The sequence below is a fragment of the Bombus vosnesenskii genome, unplaced genomic scaffold (assembly GCF_011952255.1).
Source record: "Bombus vosnesenskii isolate JDL3184/JDL3185 unplaced genomic scaffold, Bvos_JDL3184-5_v1.1 scf7180000013273, whole genome shotgun sequence".
NCBI lineage: Eukaryota > Metazoa > Arthropoda > Insecta > Hymenoptera > Apidae > Bombus > Bombus vosnesenskii.
In genome coordinates, this window is record NW_022882931.1 from 1,651,887 (window position 1) to 1,667,643 (window position 15,757).

General features: G+C 39.3%; 1 long non-coding RNA gene across 1 annotated transcript; it reads left to right on the forward strand.

The window, feature by feature from the left end:
- Positions 1 to 3,650: 3,650 nt before the first annotated feature.
- On the forward strand, positions 3,651 to 11,628 carry LOC117231639. Its single transcript, XR_004493008.1, has 2 exons — positions 3,651 to 3,883; positions 11,579 to 11,628. It is a non-coding gene; the product is annotated as an uncharacterized LOC117231639 (long non-coding RNA).
- Positions 11,629 to 15,757: the final 4,129 nt, after the last annotated feature.

The window sequence follows — 15,757 nt, forward strand, 5'->3', positions numbered from 1 at the left end:
TATCGATTCGTTTCCAGATGTACGTGCCTGTTCCTTTTCTCAGCTTTCGTATTTATAATCAGTCGGTTATTGAACACATATTTAATAGCAAGCCGCCAGTTCCGCCGAATTTCAGTTTGTTGATTTTTTATTATAGCCCATACTCGACTGTTTCTCGGCAACGAACATTTACGACATCGAAATGTACGGCCATTTGTTATTACTGGAAAATCGAGGGCCGATATTTAGCCGATATTTAGCCAATATTTGTGCAATATTGGCCTCGCTTCTCGTTGATATCGCTTACCCGTCTATTCAACCTGTCGCACAGACAAAAAGAATTCTTCGTCTTGGACTTTAAACGCCAGTTCCCCAACACACACCAAAATGAATAAGAGAGAGAGAGAGAAAGAGATGAACGAAGGATGTAATTCCTCGAAATATAACTTCTTCCAATGAAACACGTTATCTTTAGATCGAGATTGAAATCCAATAGCGTGTCCTTTATTCCACTAGAAGTTATTAAAGCACCTCTGCTATTGATATCATTCAATGAGACGCAATTACAATCGTCGAAATTTCTAGCAGCTGCTCTAAGTTAAACACCATCAAAAATCGAACGATTAAGAACCGTTTTGTTATTCCAACTGCTTCCTAAAATGATTCACCGTGAAGAAACGTTACAATGATTCCACGAATATTGTGTATTCTATTATCGCTTCACCGATGTGAATAATAATAGTCGTGTTTCGTTATAGTATCAATATAATGTCAAAATGTTTTTAGTATAAAACACGTAATATATTCATAAAATATATACGAAAATCTCGAACAAGGATTTATAGTACATTTTGGTCGAAATTGAATCAACTGTAGAGTATGGTTCTACGATCGATCGTTTCGGTACACACAGCTTGCGGATATTTCGTCGGGGCAGATATTTCCTTTCGAAGGCCATCCAATGTTGAATACAAGAAGCACGTTAGGTTTCTGAAACTTCTGGAACAGTGTACCTTACAAACTGCTTTTTCTCGAGATGTGTTCAATATGTTTTGGTCTCATGTGCAAGGTCTCCAGAGAATCGTAGTTTTTCAAGAAATTCCTGAAGCATGGTGTTTTCCTGATCGATTACACGCGTGCATTCTCACACGTTGATCAGGTTCGCTACTTGGTGATTAAAGGGCACCTGAAGCTTCGTCGACCCCGATGTAACAAAGCTCCCTACTATCGATACATCCAGCAGGGGAGCATTGAAAATAGAATGAGGGTGTCGATGCGCTCGTCAATGAACAATCCAGACGTAATGTACATCTTTTTCTGAGCGAAAAAAAAACAGGATCGTGCGTTGTTTGTTCGTAACGAGGGAGAAAAACAACGCGTCCGTACGGCGAGCCACGATAAACCGCATAACGAATCGACTGTAAAGCGATGGCCTTCCGATCTCTCGCGTTACGCACGCCGCGTTTTATCTCGTTAATACGCAGAAAATTTTACAACGCGTCCGCTTAGCAAAAGCTTCGCTGACGGCCGTGTCATAATCGAGATCCGATAATGGAAAATTTGGATAATCGAATCTCGGTTAACCGAGACGTTATTCTGCCGGGTCTCTCTCCGCTGGAAATCCGGCTGTGCGAGCGTGAACGTTTTAACGTCGTTCGATGCTAATCGGCGAAATTTATTCGCGTCAAAAACTCGAGCAGCCCGCGGAAAGATGGCAGTTATACGTTTTTATCGTTCTTAAGACGTTTGGAATAGTTAGGTTCGACCCTCGCGAGATTAATGGCACAACACGTGCCGAGATAATCTTTAGGACAATCAGTGAATTTCAGATTTCGAACGTTCACGACGATTGAATGATGATATATATTTGTGCAATCGCGTTTTTATTAGTACGTCGTACTGTATTTCTTGTATTTCATGAACATTCCAGTATGCTTCTTCAGGGAGCACCGAAAGATTTTCCGGCAGAAGATAGTAGTAAAAACACGAACTACAAACGTATCAACGAGTAGATTGTTATAATTTTTCTGCGAGCAAAGATTCCTTCAGCTATACAATCTCGTTATAAATGAAACTCTGTCTGGATTAACTTAGATACTTTAAAACTTGTGCGTATTATATCCTGTACTATTATACAAATAATTTCGTTCGTTGTTAAAAGAAAAATCCATCTCGGAAGGGTTAAGTCTGGTTTACGATGTAAACGTGATTTTGCTGCTATTTTTGTAGTTAGAATTTTTTATACTTATTTTTATCTATTTCTTTCTACTTATTACGAGAACTGTTACAGTTTCGAAATGATAGATAACTCGCTTTAACCGAGAAGAGCAGCGCAGAAAATTATACAGTTCAGTAATAATCATAAATCATAGTACAATCGTTCTAAACGTTCCAATTCCACAAGAATGTCCGCAAGAAAATTCTTCTCTTTCGATGTGTCATAGGTCGAACCACTGCTCGTTAAGGGAGTGGGTCGGGTTAATCGTACTTGGTGAAAAGTCACGTCAACGCTATCGACGACAATTCAGCGTCTCTGACAGGTCGAGTCGATCAAATCTTGGAACGCTTCGGCGAGGAAGATGGAAAAGGTGTGGGAAAGTCAAGAGACCGTACATCCCTCGGAGGACTGGCGGAGTTTCCAAAGAAAACAGTTGCTGGTGACGAAGTTGATACGATGCTTGTAATTCTTCGAGAATCCAAACTCGAACGTTTTCTTCTTGCTTCTACTTTCCGCCTCTTTCATTCTGATCGTTTCATTGGACAAAGAAGCGCGGTAATTTAGATCGCTCGTGATACCTCGCGATATTTCCTTGTCTTCCTCCTTTTTATTTCACAGTTCCACCCTATAAGAAGTTTAAGATCCTGCAACTTCTTCCGTCTGATATTTGCCGCTGAGAAATTCTCTGTATCATTTACAAGAAACTTTTCAAAATTGTCTGGTCTTACTGAAAATATTTCTTCCTGAAGCAGGATAGAATATTAATCAGTGAAAATCTTTCTAAGGGTCTGTTCGCAAGACAAATTTTTGATCGTGTTTTTTAACGTTTAATGAAGCTTCAATTGATGCCAAGCGTTTGTGTGTAATAGACAGAGAGAGTTTCGTAACGCGAAGCCAAATTACTCGTAAACTGTTCCTACGAGAAAATGTTTCAAATAAAAATTGAATATAAATCATACGCATTTTTACATGTGTATTTTTATGTGTTACATATATTTGAACGTGTCTAATAATACAGAAGACATTATCCTTTTCTATTGTTCCAATTGTACCAACTATATACGAATAGGTCATCTTTTTTTTTTCTTCAAAAAGCTCTGCAATTACTCTCACGCACACATTCACGAAATACCTTATCTCCATTCAGAAAACCAGAATACCTAAATAATGAATATTCAGAGTATTTATCTCCGTCATTAATCCCGAATCGCTTGCACGGTGGTTCGCTGGACATCTCGGAGTAGATAAGGCGTTCCAAGGATGGGTGACGGTGTAGGTGGCATCGTTGGCCGTGTAGGGTGGCCGAACACTCGAGTTGTCGGGGGTTGTAGAGGGAGGATGGAAGGTTGCCGCGAGGCGAGCCGAGTTAGCGCCTGCGTAATACCATCTCTGTCTACTTGTCAGCCAAGCAGAGCTGCCACCACCCTGCCCGCTTTTCCTCTCGCCGCTACTCGATAACAAACTCCACAGTACCAGTACTGGCACGGTACTCCGGACCACCGGGTCGCTCGAACATCGCGCCGTTTCCATCGGGAACCGTTTTCACCGGATATCGATATCCGTGTTTACGCGACAGCGCATCGACGGCCGACGTTCGACTCGGGTTTAACCGGATCTGAACACGATTTTCGACCGGGTGCAATACGATCCAGCGCTGGATCTGTGGCAAGTCAACGCATCACGACGGTACATCCTTTCGGTTTTCCTGTGACAAATGTCTCTCCTTTAACATTCCTAATGCACGTTTCCTCATTTATTCCGATTCGTTACAATTCACGTGATTTTCGATCGGACGCGCACGATCCAGCCGTGGATCCGTGGCGAGACAAGGCGCGATGAGCACCCTTTGACTTTTCTTTGAACAATTCTCTCTCTCCCTTAGCATCCTTAACGCATGCTCTTTTTTCTTTTTTAATTTATTGTAATTTGTTAGAATTCATTCGTTTTTCGAAAGGTTGGATCCAACACTAAATCCGTGACTCGTCCGAGTGAACGCGTCACGACGGTACGTCGCTTCGATTTTCCTATGACGAATTTCCCTCCTTTCGCATCCCTGACATAACGATTTAATCTATCTTAATTTGTTTAAATTTATTTGTAACTCGTTATATGACGTGAAAGTTTCCAAAGGATCGAACAGATCTAGCGCATTAGAAGGAGCGTTTTTGTTTTGAAACTTTAAAGTTTCTTTCCAATTCGAATGAATGCCTTAACGATCGACGCGAGGAAACGGCACACCTCTCTGCTGATACGCTTGTTATGGTGTATAACTTGTTGCTCGGTCCTGCACCAGTCGCTTGGATCGCTACTGTGATTTTAAATAAATCGCGAGTCGAGTGTTTGAATATCATGTTACCAGCAGCCTCGTACGATATTCCTGTGATCTATCTATTCTTTCATTTTTGGAGGGCCATTTATGGATTCTCGTTGAGAAGTTCGATAGAAGGTGCGAGGAGAGGAGGATCGACGAGACAACGAGGAAGGGAAGAATCACAGGGAGTTTTCCTCGTGTTAGACGAACCCTCTCGTTATTTGCGGCTTAGGATGACCGATAGCAAACACGTTCGTTCTATCTTCGATATTTGCTCATTGGATTATATGCTTTCCCTTTCCCCCTGCTTCTCCTGAAGGTCCAAGGAAGATCGAGTTTCTGTCGATCGAAGGTTCAGTGACACGCAAACATTCGCACCTTTGTTGGCATTTGGGAACTCGAAACTCTTTTACAGTTTCAACTTCAACAAAGAAAAGAAAGAGAAGGAAAAAAAGGGAAAACGTAGCTGAACGTTTCTCTCGTTCCCCGATTTGCATACTACTCCAAATGGACAAACAACTCGAAAACTTAACTGCACGGAGAAACTCTTGAGTTGTTCCTTGAAAAAAAAGAAAAATAAAAATAAAAGAGAAGACGAGAAATTGGTGTCCATTCAAACATAGCTCGATAATGGAAACAAATTGGCAAGTCTCGGAGACGAGTGTCGTATCTTTACGATTCCGTCGCTCGTTTCCTGTTCTTCATCCTGTGTCTCATCTCAATCGAGAAGTTTAGAGATTCGTGGATCAGAAATACTCCCACGGAAATGAAGTTTCTCTGAGCCCTGGTTCTCGTCATTTCTGCATGCTCCTGTGGAAGAGGTTATTCGCTTTCATCAACGCGTTTCAATGTCCATCTACGTCAAGGGAATAAAAGGTGCACGCGGAGAAAGCGGCAGTGGCTGATCGTCGCTTCGAGGTGAGATCGTCACGGGTTTCAATTTCACGCGTGGAAATATCGTGGGCCGTAACTCGCGCGTTCTTTCTTCTATCTCGTTCCTCCTTTCTGGCTTTCCTTCGTCATCCCCCTTTTGTTATTCTCGCACTCCGCGGGGAGAAGTCGATCCCCTCGTGACCGAGCCCGCCGACAGATTGAATCTTTCGTTCGCAGATCTCTCGGTCGTTGGCGAACGCAGCCCGAAAAACGAAGGGATCTACTCGAAAAAAAGCGGTCCACTTTTCGTTTTAGTGCGAATGCCGCTTTATCGTTGCGTTGTTTCCCCCTTCAACCCTGTCACTATTTTAAAATGGAAATCCGGAATTTTATCGCTGCTCCTTCCGCTCTAAATTCTGTCTCGTTGCCTTCTCTACTTTTCCGTGTAAGTTAGTGTCCTTTAAAGAATAGAGGGTGGACGTTCATTTTACACGATCGAAAGTTCCATCCTCCACTCGGCTTTAATCCTCTTTCCTCCTTCCGAAAGATTCGATTTCGAGATTTAGCCGGCCGATAAATTGAATTTGTTCTGAGTTGTCCACCGGAAGGGATGTTACCTCTTCGGTCAGCAGAGGTTTTGCCATCGTTTCATATCGCGTTGGGAACGTTTGATGTCGTAAAGCAGGATGTGCATTATGATCGAATTGGTAGCATGCGACCGTGTGTCCACGGAAATCGCGTTATCATTGAAATTCCGGATCTCCTTGGGCCGGTTGTCACCGTGAATCGCCATCGAAATCGTTTTCCACGTCACGCCTTTGATCGTGAGCTCCACGCTGAAATCTAAATTCTACGAACCACCGAATTTCCAGCTATTTCTCTGATCACACTGATATCAGACCGATTCCTAGATCCAGTCAGCTGACAAATTGAATTTTTCTTGGCTGTCTCTCCGGCTGAAACGGGCGTTTCCCTTTTATTTATTAAAATCCCTAGATCTGACCGAGGATCTCCTTTCGTTTAACCAATGGCAGATAAATCGAATACAGCAAACAGCTGGATCAGGGCTGTACGGTTTCTTGGTTCGCTTCGAATCGTCTGGAATCGCTCCGAGAATTAAGCAATTACGGTTTCTTTCGACCGGCATTAACCTGACCTCGATCAATTCTCGCTCCCTGCAGCTTCTTTTTCTCGTCCATCTGATTCTGAACTATCTCTAAAGCTCTCCCTCTCTTTCGTTCTGGGCCCGACTAACCGCAACAACATTGTCTAGAGTTTTCCCATTAAAGAGACACGTCGCTGCTGTTTGCACGCGATGCACTGCTTCCTCAAATCACCCTGGGCGGACTCCGCTATTCACGCGAACAGACGATGACACGCGTCGTAATTACGGGATGGTATTTACGTTTACTAGTTCAAGTTCCACTGCAACGTTTCGTTTGATGAAACAAACCATTGTTGTTCCCTGTCACCTGAAAGCTTCGGACCTTTGTAACACAAAGTCGACGATTAATCGAAAATTCACGTATCAGATGGCGAAAATCGATCTTATCAGAATCTTCTTAAGCCATTAAATGGTCCCTTACGAAGTTGAAACAAAGCCAGAGTGAGACACGAAAACTTATTATTATTCATTTGTTTCATACGGTGAGCGATAGAAATATGGCTATTCCTATTAAATAAATTCTTGCTAAATTATGTATAATTTACTAGAAATATCTTGTAACTTCTATATTTATTTTCAGATTTATTCAAAACTTTGCCAATATAATCATGATAGTCGAGTGTTGTCACAACGAGACTAATGAAATTGCAGAATGTTTCGCGCAAGACACGCGATACATCGTTGTTGGCTGCCATCTGAAATCTTCGAACCTTTCTGCCACGACTTCGGCGATTAATCGAAAATTCGCGTATCTAGCGGCAGCTCTCGTTCTCATTAAGCTTTCTCGTTTTCTCTGACGTTCCGATTGTTCGATTCTATCTTCGATAGGTTTCGTATCTACCGAAAATTCTATCTGCCAAAGACAGACCACCTGGTCTGCCGCCTTCCTTTCGTTTCGATTCCGTAGAATATTTGATCGCGAAACGAAGGAAATGCATTGACTTCTAACGAGCCTATATTTCCTTAGGCAGTTTCCTTTCCTTCTCCTGCTAAGGTGGCGAGGAAATTTCTCGAGTTGCAGTTTACTGGGTCAATGGTGAGTATTATTCGACCGGTTGGTCATTCTGTGACTTCCCTTCGCTTCTTTTATCGATATAGCTGGGTGGGAATCGATGGACTATGAAGAAATTGAGAAAGTAATTCTATTCTCTACGATATTAAAAGAATGAGATAGTATTCGAACCCTTGCTCACATTCTTTCTCAGATTTATTAACACTATAATGTAACTTCGCTATCATTCTTATATCCGTAACGTTTGAAACAAATCTGAAAAAATATATAGAAGTTACAATATATTTAGTATAAGCGTATATTTCGCAGATATCAAGAAAATAATGAAGCAGTTAATTATTCATTGTAATAGTAATAGGTTTCGATATTCAGTTCACCGAATTTCTTCATTTTATCACTTCCAGTTTTAATGGTTATTCGTACGGTAAATCAATTTTTTATTAAATATTATACGTTTGTAATAAATGTTTTGTAACTTTTATATACATTTTCAGATTGCCACAAAATTTTACTAATATAATTACGAAATTCTTTTCTCGTTAAGATGGCGATGAAATTTCAAAATATTTTACATAACACGTACGATATGGATATAGGGGTTTTCTATGGTGAATTGTTCAAATACTTTCGCGATGTAAGTTTCGCTTTTTTACTTTCATATAGAGTTCTTCATCGTTGTGGCCAGGCGATGCTGAAATTTCTCTGTTGTAAGTGGAAGAGATTCTTGAGGATGTTCTAGCATCGTATGACTTCGAGATTCCATCGTAGTCCACGAGATTCTTTCGTCACGTTATTCGTCGAAAGAATAAGAGAAATATTCGATCTGCTAGCGATCGTTCGGTCCTTTGTTCGCCTCTCGCTGGCGATTATTAAAATTTATTGGTTTATCGAGCATGATGACCCTCGCTTGGCAGAACGTAAGGTCGAAGGATTAAGAAAGGTCGTTAACAGGGTCACCTTTATCCTCCATTGCGTGCTGGAAATACTTGAATAATTCTACGCAATACGTTACATAAGGTGTCGTAACCCATTTGATGTTTCTGCATGCAGTTTCATCTTCCTTTCCTCTTAGAAAACGATAGAAACAAGGACATTATAAAACAACACTTTGTGGAAGAAAATTTTCTGAGCGATGCTCCTCTGGAATTCTGAAGTCTTCCTGGAATTGCTGAATCATAGCAAATCTTTCGTCTTGAAGTATTCATATTTTATCGAATTTTTAGAAAAAAATCTCTCATTTCACAGTAAATCGTAAACAACAGGAGAGGAACACATTTTTGTTAATTTGTTGATTTTTAATATCCTTATGGTTCGTTTTAATATAAAACAGCTGAAAGTGGAAAGAATCTGTCAGATCCAGCCAAAGGCAAAATCGTTACAACAAACGCTGTTTTAATGTTTATATTTATAAATAATATTTTAATACTCGGATAAACAATATTGTCTAAACTATGAGATGCACGGAAAGCTACATTACGTTCAGCCTGAAAATCAAATAAAAAGAGAATACTCGTAACACAGGTTTTATCGACAACATTATATTCTACTAAATTTTTAAACCGTTGCATTGTAAAAAACGAAAAATGTGATTTATCGTATATTCTTCGTCTACGCACTCCAATTATTTTGTATATTTCTAGAAAGAAATGTTTCTCGTATATACAGGGGATTCCCGGTGGAACGATTCTGTTCTATTTGCTTTTCATTCCGCTTATTAAGCGCGGTCACAAATTTTGCTCTTGATCCTCTTATCGGATCCAATTCGGTCCGGCGTCTTATCGGCCTACAAAAATTCCCGTCGCGGTGCAAGGACTTCGTCCCAAGGAATGATTTCCTTAATCCGCGGCTAGGAAAGAGAAAGAAAAATAGAAGGAAAAGGGAAGAGGTCTCGGTAGTCCATTGTCGTCGGCGATTTTAAATCGTAGCGAGTCAATTAATCCGCGCGGTCCTCCTTCCTGAATGTTGAATAACGGCTGCCGACGTGTATTAATTGGAACTCGATGAGAGGATTAAGGACTAAGTGGCTGGCTGACCTTTTCCTCGAGATGTCTACCTTTTTCACCGTTTCACATTGCTGGATTCTGCTTTCTCTCTCTCTCTCTTTCTCTTTCTCTCTCTTTCTCCCTGTATCTTTCGTTTCGACGAACAAGCTATCATTAACTTTTTCTTACCTGGTCGATGAAAATAAGAAGAGAAGAGGAAACGTAAAAATTAATTGTCGATGGAATGTTAGATCGTCGACTGGGACGTTTCGTTATGAACAAAGATGGAGCAGTTTGGCGTGGAAAGTATAAGATTTTGAAATCTGGGACAAAGTACGGCCATTTCTCGAGGAAGATCTCGAGTCAGTAGTAACGAGATACTTCATTCCAGTTCCTATCTACTTTGCTTCTGCGAAAGAATCACGATATTTCTGGATTCAATTGCAGCTTCAATCCGTACAAAAGCCACCCCTATACTTTAACAGATTTCGCTCGAGGATCTCGAACCCCTTTCCAAAGACGCAAACGATTTCGAAGTTTTGCTGGAAAATAATTTGCCAGCTGCTCGCTGAGCAAACATCGACATGCTATCTCAAAGTCGACGAAGATGTCCCAAAACGTTGCCCGGTCGTAAGTTCATAGAGTTGAACTCTTCGTTTCACGATAAACTAGCTGCGGCCGGAAGTTCTGGCTCTGCAGAGAGGAACCTGCCTTCCTGAAAGCGCACGGAATACTGATAGGAGCTCGTGTAAACCTGTAACACTCCCTATCACACCTTCCTCTTTCGTCATTCACCCCAAACACTGCGATTATTCTAGAGAACCACTGTTGGCTGTTCGAAACCATCAAAGAAGCAAATTTTTCACAATAATCAAAAATATTCTAATAGAATATTCACAGATTATTTCTAATAAACATCGCGATGGCTCGTTGAATTTTCGGTTGGACGAATAGCAAGAAATTTATGGAGCTACCAAAAAAGAAAAAAAAAAATAATAAAATTGTACGAGGAGGATACAGGTACATAAAGAGGAATATTGTCGTAAGTGAAGGAAATAAAAATAGAATATAGAAGGGTCGCGTTATGGTGATAAATACATCGTACTTTGATTCACGGAAATGTCATTCATAAACCTGGTATATCGATTAGACATTCGAGTTAACCCTGCTGTGACATTTGAGTCGTTTTCCATCGGATCGTATTTTTCTACCCTTCGAAAGTTTCTTAAACTTGAGGAAAACACGGGGAAGAATGTATTTATAAAGTTACATTTATAAAGTAACAATCGTGTGCTACAGATTTTATTAAAACATTGAAAGATTTTTCCTCGTTTAAAGTTGAAACTGAAGTAAAGCCGAGGTATAAAATACTATTACGGAAGCCAGAAGCATAATTATTTATGCTATACGCTACATTCTTATTAAATGTACAATAATTTGTAATAAATATCTTGTAATTTCTATAAATACGTATCTTCGGATTTGCCTGAAACTTCTCCAACACAATCATGATAATCAAGTCTCACGATGGTGCTAATGAAATTTCAAGATTTATCGTACACATAATATATTCATAGGAAGTGTCTACAAGTGTTCGAATAATTTCGTGGCCTGTGTAAATCCTTCGAGGACCGTGGCAGGGGTTAAAGAGGGGTTGTAGTTACATAAAGACGACGAAGAAGTATACTTGAGCAACCGAGGTATTTAAGCAGCCAGGGTTAAACAGGGGTCGTAGTTACATAAAAACACACTCAAGTGTACTTGAGAAACCAGGGTATCTAAGCAACTAAGGATTAAACAGGGACTGGTAGTTATATAAAAACACATCGAAGTGTACTTCAACAGCCAAGGTGTTTAGTCTCTAGAATAGTCGATGATGAACCTTTTCCCCGTATTGCGAAACGTCGAACGAAAAACGGGGCCGGCCAGGTGGCTGCTACTTTCAGCTGCTGCTAAAACGTGACCCGACACTAGATTATCGGCCGTCGTGATTGGGTATTCGTTCGAAATAAATGGCCGCTAATGGTATTTCTGGTAGGTGTCTCGGCCGATAATGCGCGTATCCGGTGCAGCTAGCATTAAAGCGACGAAAACAGCGCGTTGCTAGCCACTTCGTTGCCTCTGTCTCGCTAATGATTCAACGTTTTAATCGTTCTCGTCAAACTGTCCACGTCTGCGAGCGGATCATCGCCGTTTGGATCACGTACCACCGGAATAAGGCATTCTAGACGAGCAATGCAGACGATGCAACAACGATGGTGTGCGTCGTCGTCCGCTGAGATTGGCCTTGCCTAGAGATTTCAGGTATGAGCCAAATTTCCCTACGAATTCACAGCCTCCAGTGACTTTTGTGCCATGATAAATTACTGATTCATTGTTTACGAAGGATGTGGTAGAGGCGGGTTGGCACTCGTGCGGATATAATATTCGAGGCTGATATATTCGAGCTTTGTCACGAGAAATACACTGGGAAATTTGTTTTGTTATTTAAGGGAGGAATTATTTTTGCTTAAAAATGATCAAGTTACGTTAAGTATACGTTACTGATAGACGGCAGATGTTTATGCATTTAGAGAAAATCTAAAATTGTGATAAATGTGTATTGTATGAAAATTACGTATTTACTGGATGCAATTAAATTCTTTATCTGGCTTCTATCTGTTTTTAATAAATACATAAAATTATACATTTGCATAAGCATCCGCAATCTGCTTATTAACGATGAACCAGTATTTCTAGAAGGATTTTCTTCTCTTCGTATCTCTATAGATTCTCATAAAAAGCTGTTACCTAGAGCTAGAGATTTTTAGCATTCTACGTATAATAAATTATTATCTAGAAGATTGGGTATTTTCAAAGAAATCATGCATACAATAAAAATTCTAATATTATTCCGCAATTCGCATCGAATCAAACCGTGACACTTTTGTATTATTCAAGAGCGAGGGGCATTTAATTTTGGCAGAGTATTCCCTTGTATTTTTTAACTACTCTATTTACCATAACTTTCTACCTACAGGAATATTCGCTTGTATTCTTTAACCACTCTATTTACCATAACTTTCTACCTGAAAGATTACGTATTTCAAAAAATCTTGCATCCCCGCTTAATACATATTCTAATATTATTCCGTCATTCATATCGAATCAAACCGTAATACATATTACTTTATTATTCAAAAGCCTGGGGTATCTTTCTAACCAAAATGTTTCGGAATTGATCGTAGAGAAACGAAAACATGCGCATAAATTGTCCACGAAGTGTAAACATCTGTGCTCGCGTTCCTCATTCAGCAAAAAAAGGGACGTGTTCGACGAACTGTGATATCGTATCATTGCTTGTCAAGCGCAGAGGCATTTCTTTTTTCTGAACGTCTTCCATGTTATCGCAGTGTGTTTTGGTTTTCACTCGGCCGAATAAACAATTCGTGAATCGTAGAGTTCGACACAGGTCGGTTTTGAGGTGTGTTTGGGTCGCGTTATTACTCGTCATTGTACGCAGTTTAGTATTCGCTCAGCCTTCGAAGTGCGCGTACGTACCATGGCGTTCTCTAAAATTTCTAGAATATTTATAATTACGTTACTTTTATTAACTGTTGGCGTGCTATGCTCGTTTTACGATCGCGGTTACGTGTTAAACCGATATATTTATTAATTTTAAACACGCGAGTGCTGTAATCACAAGGTTTGGCGTACCCTCCGGCAATATCCCGTAATCTGACAATGAGTGAGTAAGCCCGACAGAAATTTTCCAATATTTAATACCATCGTAAACTTTTTATAGCTGTATAATAGCATACGTTATATAATAGTCAATATATTCATTATCGTTATTAAAATCGTCGAATAAAGGGAGCGATTGATCGAAGTGGTATATGACGAAATTTTAACTTGAGAAAATTGTGAATTTATTAATTAATCTTTAGAGTGGAAACATTTTTACGGTACCCTTAAGCTCAAAACGCGAAACTTTCGTGCTTGATGCGTTTCTCAGTAAGCAATACTCGCACAAAAATTCACGTAACATCTTCAAACGTTCAAAATTAAGGTTATCATAAAGCTTTTGTAAAATAACATTTTTTGCGAGAAATTCGAGTCTGTCGAGATAGCCCGGGCACGGAATACTCGCTTTTACAGTTTAAGGGTTAAATTTTAACAGAGAAATCTATGGTCTAGTAGAAAGGTCTATTCTAAAGATTGAAACATACCGTTATGTACATGCAATATTATTTATAAAAATTTAGAAGATCGTAGCAAAGCGTGATAGATAAATATCTGTTCAAAAAATGCACTTGTGCTACTATTTTCTCGTCGAAGCATCGATTAATTAAAATATTTTAATATTAAAATATTTTAAAATTAAATATTTTAATATTAATTTGATACCAAATAATAGCAACTAGGAATAGATAGATAATTAACAATACAAAATTAGGTACATTCATTCTCGTTAGTGCAGGAATTGAATAGAGTCCAATCGGATGAAAAGCGGTAGAAACCATAACTTAAGAAAGTAAACTTTTAATGGAGACATCTGCATGCATTTAAACATTAAAACGCATTGTTACGCTTATTCATAAAGGCCTGAAAATTCCTAAGAAAGCTCCCCATAGTCCAAAACGCTTGCAACACATTTCCATTTCCAACCCATTAATTTAATTATCGCATTTTCATTAAAACAATTGAACATTTCGTTGCTTAACTAAACGATGAAAGCCAGGTATTATTTCCTGTAGAAAAAAAAACAGAAAAGAAAAAAAAGAAAGAATTTGCGCGAATAGGAACGTTCGTTTGTATCCAGAGAATGCTTTCGAATCGAAAGGAGGCTTTACTCTTGCGTTTTTCGCTCTGCCGATAGTAACAAAGAAATTTATGCGTTCCCATTCGAGGCTTTTATTCAAGCCGCACCTTCCATTTACACAGTCAACGAAGCTTCGTTCTTCGCCGAGAACTCGGTTAATTGTGCCGATAGTTTCGTTTCATTAGCGACTAAGCTATCAAATCGTTTTGCCATCGAATACGGGATTTGCTGATCGTGAGTCCACTTGAGCGAAGAATAAACGAACTTGCCACGAAACACCAATGGTATATGTGCAAATAAGAATAGAAATTTCGCCAGAGCACGCGAATACACGGTTCAACTGCAAAGATAAAGCATCGAGGGGTTTACACCGAACAGGAAACCCCTTTGGCAATCTGAGCTTACCCTCCACGTCGTATTTCCTTCTGTTTCGCATCTTTTTGTCTCGTCGCTGTAATATTTATTCCGTCCTTTATTCTATTTACACGCGAACGTCATCGAAACGATACACCGTCGTCGATTAATATTTCATTCGGCTTCGATCCGATCGGAGGTCGACCTCCGACATTCGTACTTGACACATTACGTAAGAACATAAGAAACGTAATTTCATAATCAACTTGAATCGTGGCTCCTTATCCCTCGAGGACGAAACGTTTTAACTCGTTGACTGCCACGTGAGTTTTATATAGTTTGACGTGGGAGTCGTGATAGATCGAAACACGCTATATCATGGCTTTTAAATTTTGAAAAATTTTACATTGTATTTTGTGCAATTTTATCTGACGATGTTATGTAAATCGTTTATATTGGTGAGAATTTTTTGGTCCACGAAATTTGTCTTGTTTGAATCATTCTAAAAGATTTAGTGACGTGTTAATTAATCAACTTGTATTAGTTTTCTTTTATATTTCTATTGAAAGTAAATAGTTATAACGATGTGTCTTATTAGACATATCTTAAGCAATGAAACAGTACGTAGGAAATAAACGTGTTCTTTACTTTCAGTGTATGTGATTTCCATCGAAATGTTCTAGTAATAATTTTCCCTGGAATAATTTTGCTATTTTTGCAATCTACGCGTTCAAACGATTCGATTAATGTATGTATAATATGTCGTATTTCACAAAACGTGGCTTTGCTAGAAACATGCATATAAAGCGAAAGACAAAATTAATTAATTACGAAATTATTAGTTACGCGAAAGTTATTAGTTTCGTCGTTTGCGGGATTAAGTTGCGATCGTAAGATAAATATTATGTTCGGCGATGAAAGCATTATCGTAGACGAATTACTCGCTTGATTTTCAGCGAAAGCTATAACGAAAGAAAAATACAAACCTATTTACAAATACGTATTTCGAATTGAAATCTTCTCTTCGTGACGTTTTGTTATTATTAAAGATATTAAAATATT